At 46.8% G+C, this 17,872-nt stretch overlaps 1 protein-coding gene across 3 annotated transcripts in view; it reads left to right on the forward strand.

The window, feature by feature from the left end:
• Positions 1-17,872, forward strand: part of BTBD19 (BTB domain containing 19) — a 47,530-nt gene that overhangs the window by 11,620 nt on the left and 18,038 nt on the right. The gene's annotated exons all lie outside the window — the stretch shown is intronic.

Consider the following 17,872-nt stretch of genomic DNA (forward strand, 5'->3'; position numbering starts at 1 on the left):
GTATAACAATGCAGTGTATGCGTTATGTACTGTGTATATTGTATGCTGTGTATAACTGTGTGTGGTGTAGATTGTATACTGTGCATTGCTCTTTTGTTTTATCCTCCCGTATGGCCAAGAGTCATAACTTTTTTTTTTTTCCATCGAAACAACCGTATGAAGGTTTTACTTTTTTTTTTTTTTTAAATTGGTTTATTAAAAATGCACAACATACAATTGGCCTATGGTAATAAACATTTTCCACAGAGCATACATGTTTCCGTCCATTATAAAATATACAGCCAAGAAATTGCACTTTTTTTTTAACAAAAAACAAGGTAGCATTGTACATAACCTTCCCAGTATGCGCAAAGGACAGTTGGTTATATATCATAAAACATGTATATCGAACAAATCTCATAAGCCTTTAACATATTATTCGGATAAGGAAATCTAATCAGAAATTCCTAAACTACGACTACCACTACATCAACCTATATCTACTATTTCACAGCCTAGTATCCTGCAGCATACTATCTCGTATGTGATGTCTCAACCCTGCAGGGTAAGATGAGAGGAGTTCCACCTCCCCCAAATCTTTTCAAACTTACCCGGGCATCCCCTATTTTGGTATAACGTGCGCTCATATGGAACAATCAAATTCACCAAGTCAATCCAAATTCTAAGAGAGGGGGACAAAGTTCCCAACCACCGTAATGCCAGTACCTTCCGTGCCATAAATAACGTCTCACGCAGGAAGACCCCATTATACCGATCCCAGATCTCCTCATCCCATACCCCAAACAAGCAGACCAGTGGCTCTAGAGGGACCGGGGCTTGTATTAGGGATGACAGTAATGATGTCACCTCTCTCCAGTAATGCAGGACCGTGGGACTCTGCCATACCATAGGAATAAAATCTGCGTCTGGAGAGCGGCACCGTAAACATTCTGACGATTGGAATCGACCCATCCTAAAAAGTCGTGTCAGAGTCAAGTACGACTGATTAATTATATATAATTGTATAATTCTGTTAGTAGATGGTGATACTCCAATCGGAGATTCCAGGATCTCCTCCCACTCCTCTTCTTGCGTATAAAGGGCCTGTCACACTAAGAGATATCGCTAGCAATATCGCTATAACTAGTGACGTTATAGCGATATTGCTAGCGATATCTCTGTGTGTGATACTTACCTACGACCGGCTCCCCCGCTGATTATCGCTGATCGCACGAGAACGTTCAGGACTGTTTCTCGTCGTCAGCTTCCTGTGGCGCTTCCTGCTGTGGAGACGAGCGACGCGTGGAGCCGGGCGGGAGGACACAGGATCGCCTAGTGTGACAGGTAAGTAGTGACCCCCGTCCCCAGCGATGTCGCTAGTGAGATCTGCCTGTGTGGCAGCTCACTAGCGACCACTTAGCGATGTACCAGCGATCCTGACCGCGTCATATCGCTGGTCGGGATCGCTGGTACATCGCTAAGTGTGACAGTACCTTTAGGGATGAGTCGTTCCCACTTTCTCTTAATAGATTTTATGGCAGATTCTGCTCCCGCTGACAGCATGTATGTGTATAAAGAGGAGATGAGACCCTGAGGGCCCTGCGATTTAAGGATTCCTATCAGAGGTAGAGATGAAATAGTACGGCCTACACCCTTACATCTCACATGCGATTGAAGAGCTGATCTCAGTTGTAAATAGTGGAAAAATTGGGATCTTGGGATATCATGCGTGACCTGTAATTGCTCAAAAGACTTTAAGGGTACCGTTACACCTAGCGATGGACCAGTGATCCCGACCAGCGATATGACGCGGTCAGGATCGCTGGTGCATCGCTAGGTGGTCGCTAGTGAGCTGCCACTGAGGCAGATCTCACCAGCGACATAGCTGGGGACGGGGGTCGCTACTTACCTGTCAGACGCGGCGATCCTGCGTCCTCCCGCCCGGCTCCACGCGTCGCTCGTCGTCGCCGCAGGAAGCTGACGACGAGGTATGATCCAGGAGCTTCTCGCGCGACCAGCGATTACCAGCGGGGGAGCCGGTCGGAGGTAAGTATCACATGCAGCGATATCGCTGCAACGTCACAAAATCGGTGACTTTACAACGATATTGCTAGCGATATCGCAGTGTGTAACGGGGGCTTAAGGTCCCCTGAACATATAAGTCTCCCATCGAAGAGACGTCATGCTGAGTCCAAACTTCAGTGGACGGGTGGTTTAGCAATTCTGGAAAATAATCATTATTCCACAGGGGCATTTCAGCTATAAAATCTTTAAACCCAGTCACTTTCTTGATTTGCCTCCATGTTAATTGCGCCAATCGGAGCAAGGGCAGCAGATGAGGGGCATTAGTTCTTTCTAACTCAAGGAAACCCAGTGGGCAATCAGTCTGTGCAGCATGAAGCAGGTGACTTTCAGAGTTGGGAATGTAGCTACCTGGCATCCAGTTACTTAAAGCTTTAGCTTGCCCAGCCAAATAATACAGGAAAAAAATCTGGTAGCGCCGCTCCACCTCCCTTTTTAGGTCTTTGTAAGGTGGCCAATTTAAGTTTGGGCCTAGTTTTCGCCCATATAAAAGACGTGATCTGGGAGTTGAGATTCACAAAGAAGGATTTGGGCACCATCACAGCACTGTGCTGAAGGGAGTAGCTGAGATTGGGAAGTAATATCATTTTAATCAAGGTAATGCGCCCGGCTACAGACAACGGAAGTTTGCTCCAGGATGCAAATTTAACTTTAGCTAGTTCCAGCAGTGGGTGGATATTAAGTTGTGAATCAAACGCACTATCACAGGATATGTAGACACCCAGATATTTAAAATTAGATACAGTAGGCAGTGAGGAGAGAGTCTCTAGCTGCGGCATCGGGGCATGGGAAAGGGGTTACAGAGCCGACTTCTCCCAATTTATATATCAGCCTGAATATTTGCTGAATCTGTCTATAAGGGCTATCACTTGCGGCAAAGTTTCTTCCGCTTCATCCATGAATATCACCATATCATCAGCATATAGACCTATAGTGTCCACCCGACCCGCTACATCAATTCCCTTTATGCCAGGGGAAGACATTATACGTATTGCCAGTGCCTCAATCGCAAGGGCGAAGAGGGCGGGGGAGAGAGGGCAGCTTTGACGAGTCCCCCTATGTAATGGAAAAGACTCAGATATAGAGTTATTTATTATGATACAGGCTTTGGGTTTCATATATAGTATTTTGATCCATTTTATAAATTTATCACCAAAGCCATATCTTTGCAAGCACGCGGAGAGAAAAGGCCACTCAAGAGAGTCAAAAGCCTTGGCAGCATCTAACGACGCCAATGCCCATTTGTTGTCTGGTATTAGGGAGCTATATTGGACTATTGACTGGACCCGTCTGATATTAATGGAAGTGCTTTTACCAGGCATGAAGCCCGTTTGATCAGGATGTACAAGGTTCAATAAAATTTAGTTCAGCCTGGTAGCTAGGATCTTGGTAAAAATTTTATAGTGCACATTCACTAATGAAATAGGATGGTAAGATCCACATTCCAAGGGGTCCTTTCCCTCCTTCCTAAGCATTATGATATTAGCCTCATAAAAAGAATCAGGCATAGACCTCCCTTCCCAAATTCCCTGAAATACCTTCACCAGAAGTGGTATCAGTATATCCCGGTATTTCCTATACAATTCAATGGGGAACCCGTCTGGTCCAGGGGCCTTCTCAGAAGCCATGTCCGTTATAGCATTTTGTATCTCTTCCACGGTGAATGCAGCGTCTATAAGGGCTCGCTGTTCAGGATCTAATGTAGGAATGTCACATCTGATAAATAGTCCAGGCATCCCAAATTATCAAAGTCACTTTTAGATTCATATAGTGACCTGTAATAGTCGTAAAAACAACCAAGTATCTCCTTGGTCGAAAACACCAGTAAACCATCCGCCTTACGAATCTGCAGTATTGTGTTGGCGCACCAAATAGGCCAAAAACTTACTTGCCCGGTTTCCCAGTTCAAAATAAGATTGACGGGTGAAGAATAGTTTACGCTTAGATTTAGTGTCTATGTGCTGGGCGTACAACCTCTGGGCAGCCAGCCACTTAATCCTATTGCCACTAGTTTGGTTGGATATATATGTAGCCTCTGAGTCTTTCAATCGTCGCTCCATTTCCTCATCCTCCCTTGAGGTTACTCGCTTAATATAAGAGATCATGGAGGACAGGCAACCCCTCAAGTATGCCTTAAGGGCATCCCAAAATAAATTAATGCCTTGAGGTTCTGGATGAGACTCGATGAAACAATGCAATTGATCCATCGTTCTATCGGGGGACACTATTAACTTCAACCAGAAAGGATTCAACTTCCAAACTATCCCGTTGTTTAATTGTCCATATTTAAGTTTAAGGATGACCGGGCTATGATCCGAGATCCCCCTAGTACCATGCTCTATGTTATCCACCCACATCGCCAGACCGCTGGAACCAAATATGTAATCTTTTCGCGACAGAGAGCGTTTAGTGGACAAATGACAGGTATATTCTCTTAACTCAGGGCGACGCATCCTCCACAGATCCAGCCACCCGCCCTCCCCCATAAACAGTGACAGCGAAGTTGTAGTCAGTGAAGAGGCCCCCCCAGTCATTCCATCATCCAGTCTCAATTTATCAAGGCAGTTGTTCATAACCATATTGAAATCTCCCATTCAAATAACATCCGCGTCTGGATAATCCAGGTCAAAACTCATTGCCCTCTGAAGAAGGGACCTACTAGCCGGGGGGGGATTATAGACACATAGGATTACATATTCCCTGGCATTTATCAGCGCATGCACAAAAACAAAGCGACCTTCAGGATCTCCCCGAGTCTCCCTGGCTTCCCATCTAACGTCTCTATGTACCAACAATGAAACCCCTCTCGAGTAGCTGGTATGGAATGCGTGAATAGACCATTGTACCCAAGGCTTCTGCACACACCGAACTGTATCCCTGGTCAGGTGCGTCTCCACCAAGGCCACAATGTGAGGGTGATAATGTCGGACCTGCGAGAAAACCTTGATCTTTTTCCGGGGAGTTTTTATACCCCTGACATTCCATGTCATACATATCAACTCAGACCCCATGTTTTACTCCGCTGAATATGGGGCACATCATTACCCAGGTAAAATTTAGAGATATCACCTAAAGATGAAAATTGTCGTTGGCTGCGAATCTTACCTAAAAAACATATACAACCACAACAAAGAAAAAACAAAGTAAATAAACAACAAACAGTATGGGAGCAGAGTCCTGTACTCCCGTCATGAAGCAAACAAGGGGATACCATCACTGAGCACAGTGTCCGGTATGGTTGGTAATTGGACGCATGCGAATAAAGCTCCAATCAGACCATTGATGCAAAGGTATTGATTAGCAATATATGCACTAGGATTCCTTTGCAGCAGACCCTTTGTGGGACCGTATCCACTCAGTCGCCTCCACCGGATCCGTGAAAAACGGTGGAACCCTCATGAACCACTCGAAGCCGGGCCGGATAAATCATTGAGTACATAACATTCCTCACCCGGAGGCTCTTTTTGACCTCCATGAACTGTGCCCGTTGTTTCTGAAGTTCCATGGAGAAGTCGGAAAATCGAGTTTGTGGCGTTGTTGAACGTCATGGGGCTTTTCTGCCGTGCCAAACGCAGAGCCACATCCCTGTCCCTGCAGTTAAGGAGACGTGCCAGAAAAGGTCTAGGTGGGGCTCCAGGAGGAAGAGGCCTAGTGGGGACTCTGTGGGCCCGCTCCACCGCAAATGTTGGGGAGAATTCGTCTCCCAGAGTAGTTTTGAGCCAATCTTCCAGGAATTGCTCCGGGTGTTGACCCTCCGAACGTTCCGGGAGCCCAATAATTCGGATATTATTCCGACGCATTTTGTTCTCCAGGGCGTCTGCTTTTTGCCTCCATTCATTCATAGAGCCTGCCACTTTCGTTAACTTGGCTTCCATAGGTGTGATGGTATCTTCTACCTGGGACACCCGTGTCTCCACCTCCGTAATGCGGCCCCTCATGACTTGCATATCTTGTCGGAGGGGTCCCACCTCAGTGTGCACGTCCCCAATCTTCCCAGTCAGAGATGTCCTGGTTAAGGAGATGGCCTGCATCAGTTGTTCAGACGCCTGTTTAAGGGTTAACTCCTCTTGCTCACTCTCCTCCTCGCCTCCAGAAGGGCGGCTTTTATGCTGAGCCTGTGAGGGGTTGTTTTTAAGGGGTCTTGAGACGTCAGAATGATCTATTCTAGCATATTCTTTCAGTCTATCAGCTGCTCCTGACCCCTTTGAGTGGCTCATTTTAACAGCAATATGGCACAGCTGGTTATTAAGAACAGTACATTGGGGACCTCTATTATTGGCGCAGCAGGGCTATCATACAGTGGCAGCAGAGCCCCAAAGGTGACACAGATCTGTAAGGCCACGCAGGGAAACAACGTCCGGCTCTAAGCAGCAAACAAGGGCCCTTATAACCCGGGGAGGGGGAAGACCACAGCGCCCCACAAGACAGCAGCCAGGAAGGGACCCAGGCCCTTAAAGTAATAGCATCAGCAGGCTAGGTGACATAGCGAAAAGGAGGAACGCGGGGCCCAATCTTTCAGGGCACTCACCGCTTGTCCTCCACAGTCCTTGAAGGATATGCGCTCACCCGTCCGTCAGCGCTTCAGCAATGGGGACCAGCACCGCGTCTCACAGGCAGCGCGTGTGCTTCAAAGATGGCCGCCGTCTCTGCAGGCCCGGGCGGCCGCCCCAGCTTTCTACTGCCGTCAGCACACAGGAGCCCAGCAGCGCTCTCCCACGGGGGGCCAGGAGTGCCCGGAGTCCAGGTGGTCCAGAGAGAGGCAGGTAAAGCGCGGTGGTGAGGGTCCACTGACCGGATGATATCAGGATTTCAGGAGCTCCATCTCAGCGCGTCCGTCCGCCGCCGCTACATAGCCACGCCCCGAAGGTTTTACTTTTGCAGGACGAGTTGTAGTTTTGACTGACACCAGTCAGTTTGCTTCATAATGTCCTGGAAGACACAGAAAAAATCCAGACTAATTAGATAAAGATCCTTTTGAACATATTGTGTCATTTGCAGATGAGTAGCTCATCTATCCATTCTCTGACTTCCATCATTCCGCAACGTTTTCTTCTTGGTATCGCAATTTCAATGTTGGGGACCCAGTACATCTAAGTGCCTCTGTCAGTGATCGATGGTGGCATCTAAATGGTTAAAAAGCAGTGATTGGAGTTATCCCTGGGTCCTGTGTTACCGGCAGACTCCGGGTCCATGATTTTACCGTGAGAATATTACGTGATATTATGAGGAGACTTCTATGAATATTATTATACTCTTATGCATGCAGCGCTGAAGATGAAAGTGAGAACGCCAGTAAATGACCCACACCTAGGAGTCTGATCCGGGCTGTAGGCGTCTGTAATTATCTCTAGATATCTGGAGACATCAAAGTCCCTGCTTATAATCCAGGAGTGGAAAGATAGAGGTGAGACGATTTCATCTAGGGGGAAGCAACATAGCGGGGTCCCATAGACAATTCAGGATGTCTTGTGCTCAGTCACGCTGCACGTCCCCATCCCGGGACAAAGGGCATCAGCACACGATCTTTGTATATGATGGACTCATGAGCAATTTTTATTTTTAATATGATTCCCTGTGTAGGTAACACAATAATAATAGTGAGCGGCCAAGTAGGACCCTATTCACACCATCTACATCCTCACTTTCATTTTTTACATATGTCTCCATTTTAACGCCTGTGTTTGTCAACTCTCGTGTGATATTAGAATAGATCCTACTGATTCCATTTTAATTATAAAATGATTAAAAAAATATGTCAATGATTGTAGAATTGTAGGAAAATTTCCAATTCATCATTTATCATTCTCCTATCATGTACCATCAATCACGAATAGCCATCATTTGTCACCCATCGTCTATCACTTATCCAATATTTTATCCACCATCCATCATCTGTCTTAAAATAAACATTATTAATCATCCATCATTCATTATCTGTCATCCATCATATGTCATTCAGGACTCCTCATTTATCATCCATCTGTCGTCATGATTCGTCCGTCATCCATCATCCATCATCTCAAATGTCATTTATCATAAAGCTGCTATCATTTATCTGTCATTCAGTAAGCCTCGTTTATCATCCATCTGTTGCCAATCACCATCATTCGTTATGTCGCTTATCAGAAATCAGCTGTCAGTGATCTGTTATTCTTTATTGTCCATGATTCATGGTTCGTCATCCATCACCCATGGTCCAAAACCCATCTTTCATCGCCAATTATTCAGCAAACCTCATCTATCAGGCATCAGGAATCATTTGTCTTCCATTATTCGTCGTCGTCATTTTTTCCCCTCTGTTCTACAGCGAAGCCAGTGAAACGATGGATACAATTCATGGGATCATCAGAAATCATCCATCTTTCCATCTATCATCCCGCTGACCGCGCTGATCACACGAGGACGGTGATTTCCTTTTATAATGGTGGATATCGGTGGCGCTTAATGAACCCCATTGCTGTACAGTAGGGCCTGTTGGGGGTCACTCGTGGTGCATTCAGCTCCATATTTCCAGGCAAAATTAGCAGAAACTTCCAAATGAGAAGAAATTAGTCCATTTCTAAACCTAAATACCAGCGCGGACGTGGGAAATCCTAGAATCATAGAGTTGGAAGGGACCTCCTGGGCCATCTGGTCCAACCCCCTGCTCAAAGCAGGATTCGCTAAATCATCCCAGTCAGATGTCTGTCCAGCCTCTGTTTGAAGACTTCCATTGAAGGAGAACTCACCACTTCTCGTGGCAGCTTGTTCCACTCATTGATCACTCTAACCGTCAAAAAGTTTTTTCTAATATCTAATCTGTGTCTCCTCCCATTCAGTTTCATCCCATTGCTTCTAGTCTTTCCTTGTGCAAATGAGAATAAAGTTGATCCTTCTACAATGTGACAGCCCTTGAGATATTTGTAGACAGCTATTAAGTCTCCTCTCAGTCTTCTCTTTTGCAAACTAAACAATCCCAAATCCTGCAACCTTTCCTCATAAGACAGGGTTTGCAGACCGGTCACCATTCTGGTTGCTCTTTTCTGAACTTGCTCCAGTTTGTTGATGTCTTTTTTAAAATGTGGTGCCCAAAACTGGACACCATATTCCAGATGAGGTCTAACCAAAGAGGAGTAGAGGGCAATAATGACTTCACGTGATCTAGACTGTATGCTTCTGTTAATACATCCTAGAATTGAATTTGCCTTTTTTGCTGCTGCATCACACTGTTGACTCATATTCAGTCTGTGATCTATTAGTATACCCAAGTCTTTTTCACATGTGCTGTTGCTTAGCCCTATTCCTCCCATTCTGTATATGCTTTTTTCATTTTTATTGCTCAGATGTAGTACTTTGCATTTTTCCCTGTTAAAAACCATTCTGTTAGTTGCTGCCCACTTCTCCAGTTTATTTATATCTTTTTGAATCCTCTCTCTCTCTTCTCTAGTATTAGCTATCCCTCCTAGCTTTGTGTCATCAGCAAATTTAATCAGTTTACCCTCAATTCCTTCATCTAAATCGTTGATAAAGATGTTGAACAATACAGGGCCCAGGACAGAGCCCTGTGGTACCCCACTTGAGACATTCTTCCAACTGGATGTGCAGCCATTTACGACCACTCTTTGGGTCCGATCACTAAGCCAGTTATGAATCCACCTAACAGTTGCCTTGTCCATTCCATACTTAGTCATTTTTTCGAAAAGGATTATATGAGAGACTTTGTCAAATGCTTTGCTGAAGTCAAGATATACTATATCTACAGCATTTCCTTGATCCACCCAATCAGTGATACCGTCATAGAAGGAAATTAAGTTAGTCTGACATGACTTATTAGTTACAAACCCATGCTGACTCTGTTTGATCACTTCATTCTTATCCAGGTATTGACATACATGTTGTTTAATAATTCATTTAGGATAGCTAATTGTTTCCTCACTATGTTTCTGTTTATAGATATCCTGGATTCTTCTATTCCCTTAATAGGACAGTGAAGAACAGTTGGTGTTACATTTCCTTTCTGAGAGAAAACAGATGCAAAATAGGAATTTAAAAGTTCGGCCTTCTCAACATCCTGTCTTACCATTTCATCATTTTCATCCTGTAAAAATCCTATAGCATCTTTGACTTTTCTTTTACTTTTGACATATCCCCAAAATCCTTTATTATTGCTTTTGACATCTCTTGCAAGCCTCAATTCATTGTCAGCTTTAATAATCTGATTTGTGCCCTGCAGGTTCTGCAGACAGCATTATATTCTTCTTTAGATATGCCTCTTTCCATTTTATAAACATTGTTTTCTTCCTTTTTAGCATGTGCTTAAGTTCTGTGTTCATCCATCCTGGCTTCCTTAAATGCTTCCTATTCTTCCATCTTTTTGGAATTGTTAACAATTGTGCTTTGAGAATTTCATTTTTCAAGATTTCCCATCCTTCCTGGACATTTTTGTCTTTTATTGGATCCCTCCAATTCTCTTTCTGAATCCCTTAAAATCTGCCTTTCTGAAATCTAACCTTGACGTCTGAGTCTTCACAGGTCTTCCTCCTCTAGTTATCCAAAATTCTAAAATAGCATGGTCGCTACCTCCTAGGGTCCCAGCCACTTTTACCTCCTCAACCATTTCCTTCCTGTTTATAAGGATTAGATCCAAGGTAGCAGTTCCCCTTGTTTTCTCCCCTACCTTTTGGAAGATAAAGTTGTCAGCAAGAGAGGATAAGAATTTCCTTGACCTGTTAGTTTTGCCTGAGAGAGATTCCCAACAAATGTCTGGATAGTTGAAATCTCCCATGACAACTATGTCATATTTTTCTGGAGAACTTGGCCATTTGATGCATAAAGAGTTCATCCATATCTTCAGCTTGCACAGGCGGCCTGTAGTAAATGCCTACAATGGTGTCCTTTCCATTGTTCTGTCCTTGTATTCTTACCCAAACAGTTTCCACAGAACTCCCAGTCTCTGAAGCTTCAATCTCTGTGCAGATATACGCATTTCTAACATACAATGCGACACCTCCTCCTCGTTTATCAAGTCTGTTTCTTGCAAATAAGTTGTATCCTTCTAGTCTTGTATTCCAATCATGTGTATTGTCCCACCAAGTTTCAGTGATTCCAATGACATCATATTTCTTTTCCTGTGTTAGTAGTTCCAATTCTCCTTGTTTGTTGCCCATGCTTTGTGCATTAGTATAGAAACATTTTAGTTTGTGATTGGTTTCTCTTTCTCCAATATTTTTATTAATTAGATTCTTTTGTCTTTGTTCTTCCTTTCCACTTCTAATAGCAGAGTTCTCAATAGCATTTGTCAGGTGTATGGCTTTTTCTGGTCTTTTGCTTCCCTTCCCATGCTTCCCTTCCCATGTGTGCAATCCAAGCACTGAAGAGTTGGGAAAAGGGTTGAGCATAAATATTTGGATGATTCTGGTCATTAATCCATGGTGGCCGGACCAGTGCGCTGCGACCCTCCTCTTTCCTGCAGGCATCTCCAGCGCCTCTTCTGATTAGGTGGTCCGGCATGATGCCATCGAGGTGTCATAATGCATACATTACGTTGCTCTGGGTTTGCTCATCATAAGAGGCACCGGTGATGCCAGCGGGAAGGAGCTGGCTTACAGGACACTGGTCTGGCCACACAGGGTCGGACTGGGGTGTCTAGGGCCCACCAAGGGAATTAATTTTAGGGGCCCACCTACAGTAATGTACAACTCAACATTTAGGCTTTGAGACCGCGGAATTACACCATGGGTTCTTTTGCCGTATATCCCACGCCAAATCTGCATCATTTCAGCATCCTAATTCTACTAAAAGCTGCACCGTTGTTCATATGCTGCAGATCTTTCCGCACTACGATTCATTTAATCCTTTAGGGCCGCAGGCCTGTTTTCACCTTAATGCCCAGGCCATTTTTTGCAAATCTGACCTGTGTTACTTTGAAATTAAAAAGTGACCCCATTTTGGAATCTACACCCCCAAGGATTGACGTAGGGGGTATAGTGATCACTTTGTCCCAACAAGAGGTCCATGGTAGATGCTACACAGCCCAGCCAATCGAAGCGTTCGTATCTGCAGGGTGGGCTAAAATTCGCCCGGACCAGCCAGGCAGCGTTGCTGCCAGCCAGTCTTAGCGGCGAAAGCCTCCTGGTACCCGTGCGATTAGCTGCCCCAATAAGCAGCACAGGTCCCCAATAGGCAGCATTGGTCCCCAATAGGCAGCACAGGTCCCCAATAGGCAGCACAGGTCCCCAATAGGCAGCACAGGTCCCCAATAGGCAGCACAGGTCCCCAATAGGCAGCACAGGTCCCCAATAGGCAGCACTGGTCCCCAATAGGCAGCACTGGTCCCCAATAGGCAGCACAGGTCCCCAATAGGCAGCATTGGTCCCAAATAGGGAGCACAGGTCCCCAATAGGCAGCATTGGTCCCAAATAGGGAGCACAGGTCCCTAATAGGCAGCACAGGTCCCAATAGGCAGCACAGGTCCCCAATAGGTAGCATTGTACCCAATAGGCAGCACAGGTCCCCAATAGGCAGCACAGGTCCCAATAGGCAGCATTGTTCCCCAATAGGCAGCACAGGTCCCCAATAGACAGCACAGGTCCCTATAGGCAGCACAGGTCCCCAATAGGCAGCACAGGTCCCCAATAGGCAGGCACAGGTCCCTAATAGGCAGCACTGTTCCCTAATAGGGAGCACAGGTCCCCAATAGGCAGGCACAGGTCCCTAGTAGGCAGCACAGGTCCCCAATACGCAGCACATACAGACAGTAACTCACTGACCCGGCGTTGGCCTGTGTACCAGATACACAGGCGACAGGCTGCGACGCGTCTGACTCTGAAGAAGAAGAAGAAGACTGTCACTGTAATCCCGCGGCCGCGGTTGAGGCCTCCTGGATGGCCAGGCCCCGCACCGCCCGTCCTGCTCCTCCGGCCTCCGGGTGTGCGCAAATCACCGGTCCGTCACGCTGCCTGGGCTCAGCTCACATTGACTTGACAAGTCTGGGCAGTGGCGGTGACTCCTCCAGCGAGCTCCAGTTACCCGCCAATGCCGCACTGTGCGCAGGAATCAGTGCGCGGGGCGGGGGCCTCCGGGGTGTGCTGTGCTCTGTCCAGTAGTCAGAGACAGAGCAGAGAACGACCCGACGTATCAATGCGCGGTATCCGGCGCGGCGGGCGGGACTAGGAAGCAGAGCAAGAGTCCCCCTCTGCTCCTGCTCCTTGCCGGCTGCACTGCAGGAACATCAAAGTACCGGATCGCGGCTGTGAATCTCCCCTGTTCGGGGAACTGGCTTCTTTTTTAACAACCGGTTCCACCGAACCGGGGAGAACCCACTGAATCCCACCCCTGGGCAGGGCCGGCTCCAGGTTTTTGAGGGCCCCGGGCGAAAAAGTCTCAGTTGGCCCCCCCCTTAACACATACCACGACTCATGCCGTGTGACATCCGTGGTGACGGCCAAAAACGGACTTCTCTCTGTGTGGATCACACGGTCACGCATGTGATAGACACGGACACTCGCTCTGTGGCAAAACACGTTCATGTGATGGAGGCTACTGATTAGTAGTGTACGCATGAAAGAAAGAAGAGAGGGGAAAGAAAGAACAGAGAAAGAAAGAGAGAATGGAAGGAAGAACAGAGAAAGATACAGAGAGAGAAAGAAAGAACATAGAAAGAAAAGAACAGAGAGAAAGAAAGGAAGAACAGAGAGAAAGAGAAAGAAAGAGGGTAAAGAAAGAAAGAACAGATAGAGAAAGAAAGAGGGGAAAGAAAGAACAGAGAAGAAAGAAAAAGAACAAAGAGAGAGTGGACAGAGAAAGAAAGGGGAATAAAGAACAGAGAGGGAGAGAAAAAAGGGGAAAGAAAGAACGGAGAGAGAAAAAGAGTTGACAGAAAAAAAGAACAGGGAGAGAGAGAAAAAGGAGGGGAAAGAAAAAAAGAACAGAGGTAGAGAGAAAAAGAAAGAGGGGAAAGAACAGAGAGGAAGAGGGGAAAGAGAGAACAGACAGAGAGAACAGAGACAGAAAGAAAGAGAACAGAGAGCGAAAGAACAGAGAGAGAGAAAAAAAAAGATTAGAGAGAAAGAACAGAGAGAGAGAAAGAAACAGAGAAAGTATCTTTATAGAATTTTTCTATAGCAGCCCGGCTCCCACTGTAGTGCCCACCTGAGCCTCCTGGTGCAGGACATATCATGATCCGCTCACATGGCCGACATCCCCGATTCCAAGGCGATCTCGCTGTCCGCTGTCAGAGGAGGACACGGTGATGGATCTGAAGCATTCCCTGAAGTGCCTCCATGGTTCCGTCACAATCTCCTACTGAAATGACCTAATTTCTGGTCAGCTTCCAGCACGTCACTTCCGGTAGAACGTTACGTGCAAGTTTTAAATTGCTCCTTGGGGCTCCGCTGTGTACTACTGTGTCCCGCGGGGAAAGTATGCTCCCGGCTGGGGCAGTCTCTTTCTCAAAATCGGGACTGTCTCGCTGGATCCGGGACAGTTGGGACTCGGGAGGTATAAATGCTCCCCACCATACACCTCGTACACGCACGGCTCCGCTTTGTATGCCTCGTACACACACGGCTCCGCTCCGTACACCTTGTACACAAGCGGCTTCACTCCGTACACCCCCGGCTCTGCTCCGCTCCATAAACACACGGCTCAGCTCAGTACACACAGGGCTCCGTTCCGTACACCTCGTACACACACGGCTCTGATCCGTACACCTCGTACACACACGGCTCTGCTCCGTACAACTTGTAAACCCCTCCTGACCCCACCCAAGAACACACACGGCTCTGCTACATCCACCTTGTAAAACCCCTCCCTGACCCCACACAAGTACACACACGGCTCTGCTACATCCACCTTGTAAACCCCTCCTGACCCCACACAAAGTACACACACGGCTCTGCTACATCCACCTTGTTAAACCCCTCCCTGACCCCACACAAGTACACACACGGCTCTGCTACATCCACCTTGTTAAACCCCTCCCTGACCCCACACAAGTACACACACGGCTCTGCTCCGTACAACTTGTAAACCCCTCCTGACCCCACCCAAGAACACACACGGCTCTGCTACATCCACCTTGTAAACCCCTCCTGACCCCACACAAGTACACACATGGCTCTGCTACATCCACCTTGTAAAACCCCTCCCTGACCCCACACAAGTACACACACGGCTCTGCTACATCCACCTTGTTAAACCCCTCCCTGACCCCACACAAGTACACACACGGCTCTGCTACATCCACCTTGTTAAACCCCTCCCTGACCCCACACAAGTACACACACGGCTCTGCTACATCCACCTTGTTAAACCCCTCCCTGACCCCACACAAAGTACACACACGGCTCTGCTACATCCACCTTGTTAAACCCCTCCCTGACCCCACACAAAGTACACACACGGCTCTGCTACATCCACCTTGTTAAACCCCTCCCTGACCCCACTGTCCCACACATAAACGTTACCTCATCCAACGGTACCTCGGTGGGCCAGTCCGAGCCTGTGGCCACACCATGGACTGCCGACATGGACCTGGGTCCCGCGGATCTTTTTTCACAGCTCCGAGCCTTAGCACAGAATATATCCTACAATAACAGCTACATCTGCTCTACGTGGGAATTACAGTATTTTTTATGACAAACAGACTTTGTCTCCAACTAAAAAAAAAACAGAATACTAAGAGGAAAAAGTCAGATTTGCATCTGGGCACGGCGGCACCAAACCCCCTCAAATACATTGCTGAACTTGGAACTGATGTGTTATGGGGGTCTGAGCGCTGCCCATGACATCATGGAGGGGGTCTATTCTCAGCTCCGGATGTCTCTACGAGGTCAGCACTAGAACAGGAAGGCTTTGAAGTAAAATTACATGAAGAAGATGGGGTTCCGGGGGTCTCCCTCCCGTGAGATCATCGCTTCCTTTTCCTCCCAGCTGCTTGTCATTAGAGAGGATGAGCCATTGTACTGCAGCCACCGCAGCCTCAGTATAACGTCCTTATGGGAAGCCATTAATCAGACGTATGCTTCCTCTATGTCCTGATGTCCACAGCCAAGAGGACGAAATATTAACCCTAAATCAGGCGCCTATAATGGCACAAGAGTATGAGGCGCAGCTGATGTCAGTCACCTATATGGAGGTTATATCAGTGCTAGAGCGTTATAGGAGGAGCGGCTGATATCAGTCTCCTATATGGAGGTTATATCAGTGCTAGAGCGTTTATAGGAGCGGCTGATATCAGTCACCTTTATGGAGGTTATATCAGTGCCTAGAGCGTTATAGGAGGAGCGGCTGATATCAGTCACCTATATGGAGGTTGCATCAGTGCTAGAGCGTTTATAGGAGCGGCTGATATCAGTCACCTATATGGAGGTTATATCAGTGCCTAGAGCGTTATAGGAGGAGCGGCTGATATCAGTCACCTATATGGAGGTTGCATCAGTGCTAGAGCGTTTATAGGAGCGGCTGATATCAGTCACCTATATGGAGGTTATATCAGTGCCTAGAGCGTTATAGGAGGAGCGGCTGATATCAGTCACCTATATGGAGGTTATATCAGTGCCTAGAGCGTTATAGGAGGAGCGGCTGATATCTGTCACCTATATGGAGGTTATATCAGTGCTAGAGCGTTATAGGAGGAGCGGCTGATATCAGTTGCACTTGTAGAAAGGTTCTCGCCACTGGAGATGTGTGACAAATGGAAGAGATCATCAGTAGGGAAGTTTGTTACATGACTGATAACAGAGAGAAATAGATTGCATTCACCTGTCTCCAACTTGGAATGTCTGATAACAAGGAGCAATAGATTCTAATCTAATCTTATAAATTATCATAAATCTATGTAAGACCCTTGACGGCTTTTTGGGTGGAGGATAGTATGTTGGTGGGAGGAGAGCAGCTGCATGGGCTGCACCCCCCTGCCTGTCCAGAAGTGACAGGCAAGGGAGGAGTGGACTGGAAGCCACGAGGGTCTCCACTTAAGGGTTTAGTCAGGAGGTTTGTGACTTGTTAGCAGCTTCTCTCTGAGTCACTCTCCTGACATGACTTTGCTGATCTTCACTTCTGCTAGGACTACCCCAGGGGATCCCCAAATATAACCCTCCCCCACCTCCACAACTTTCCTTTCACCTCCCCCAAAACTTCTGCCTCTGCATCTCTCTGTACTGACATGACTCCTGGTGCCCCCCATGGGACACCCCCTTGTGTCTGGAATGATACATTGTATGTACTGATCTTTCCGGCAATGATGAAATGTAACCTTCCCACTGAGTGATGCTGGTTTCATTATTTGTAGACACTTATAATTGTTGTAGTAATATCTGGTGCGAATGCTAGAAAGTGCCAGCAGTACCAGGAGCGTGGGCACTATGGGGGTCTGCGGGCCTCTAGGCACTGCCTGACCGTCCGGCCCAGCGGGGGGGTGATTGTAGCATATGACTGTACACAGCAGCTGCTGAGATCACTAGGGGATGCTGATCGGTGACCCCTGATCCTGGGATTTGTAGATCAGTGGCATGGATGACATACACTGTATCACAGCAGATTGTTCCCATGGATTGTCAAATCTGACAGTGTCCAGGATGTCGCCGCGGTCTCACAGTCTGCAGTTTGTGTTATTATACTTGTTCTAAAGCAAACACTAAAGCGATTCACAAACTAAACACGACGTGTCAGGACGGCCCGCACTGAATAATGGGATGCATGAGGGAGAGGATGGACCTTTTCAGACTCCCCCCATTAGAATTATATAGAAGAGTCATGAGATTTCCCCTTTTTAATATCTTGGGTTTTTTTTATATATAATTGTATATCTTCATATTGACCAGAGCGCCAA

This window comes from Dendrobates tinctorius, unplaced genomic scaffold (assembly GCF_039654945.1).
Source record: "Dendrobates tinctorius isolate UK_male_01 unplaced genomic scaffold, ASM3965494v1 ptg000138l, whole genome shotgun sequence".
NCBI lineage: Eukaryota > Metazoa > Chordata > Amphibia > Anura > Dendrobatidae > Dendrobates > Dendrobates tinctorius.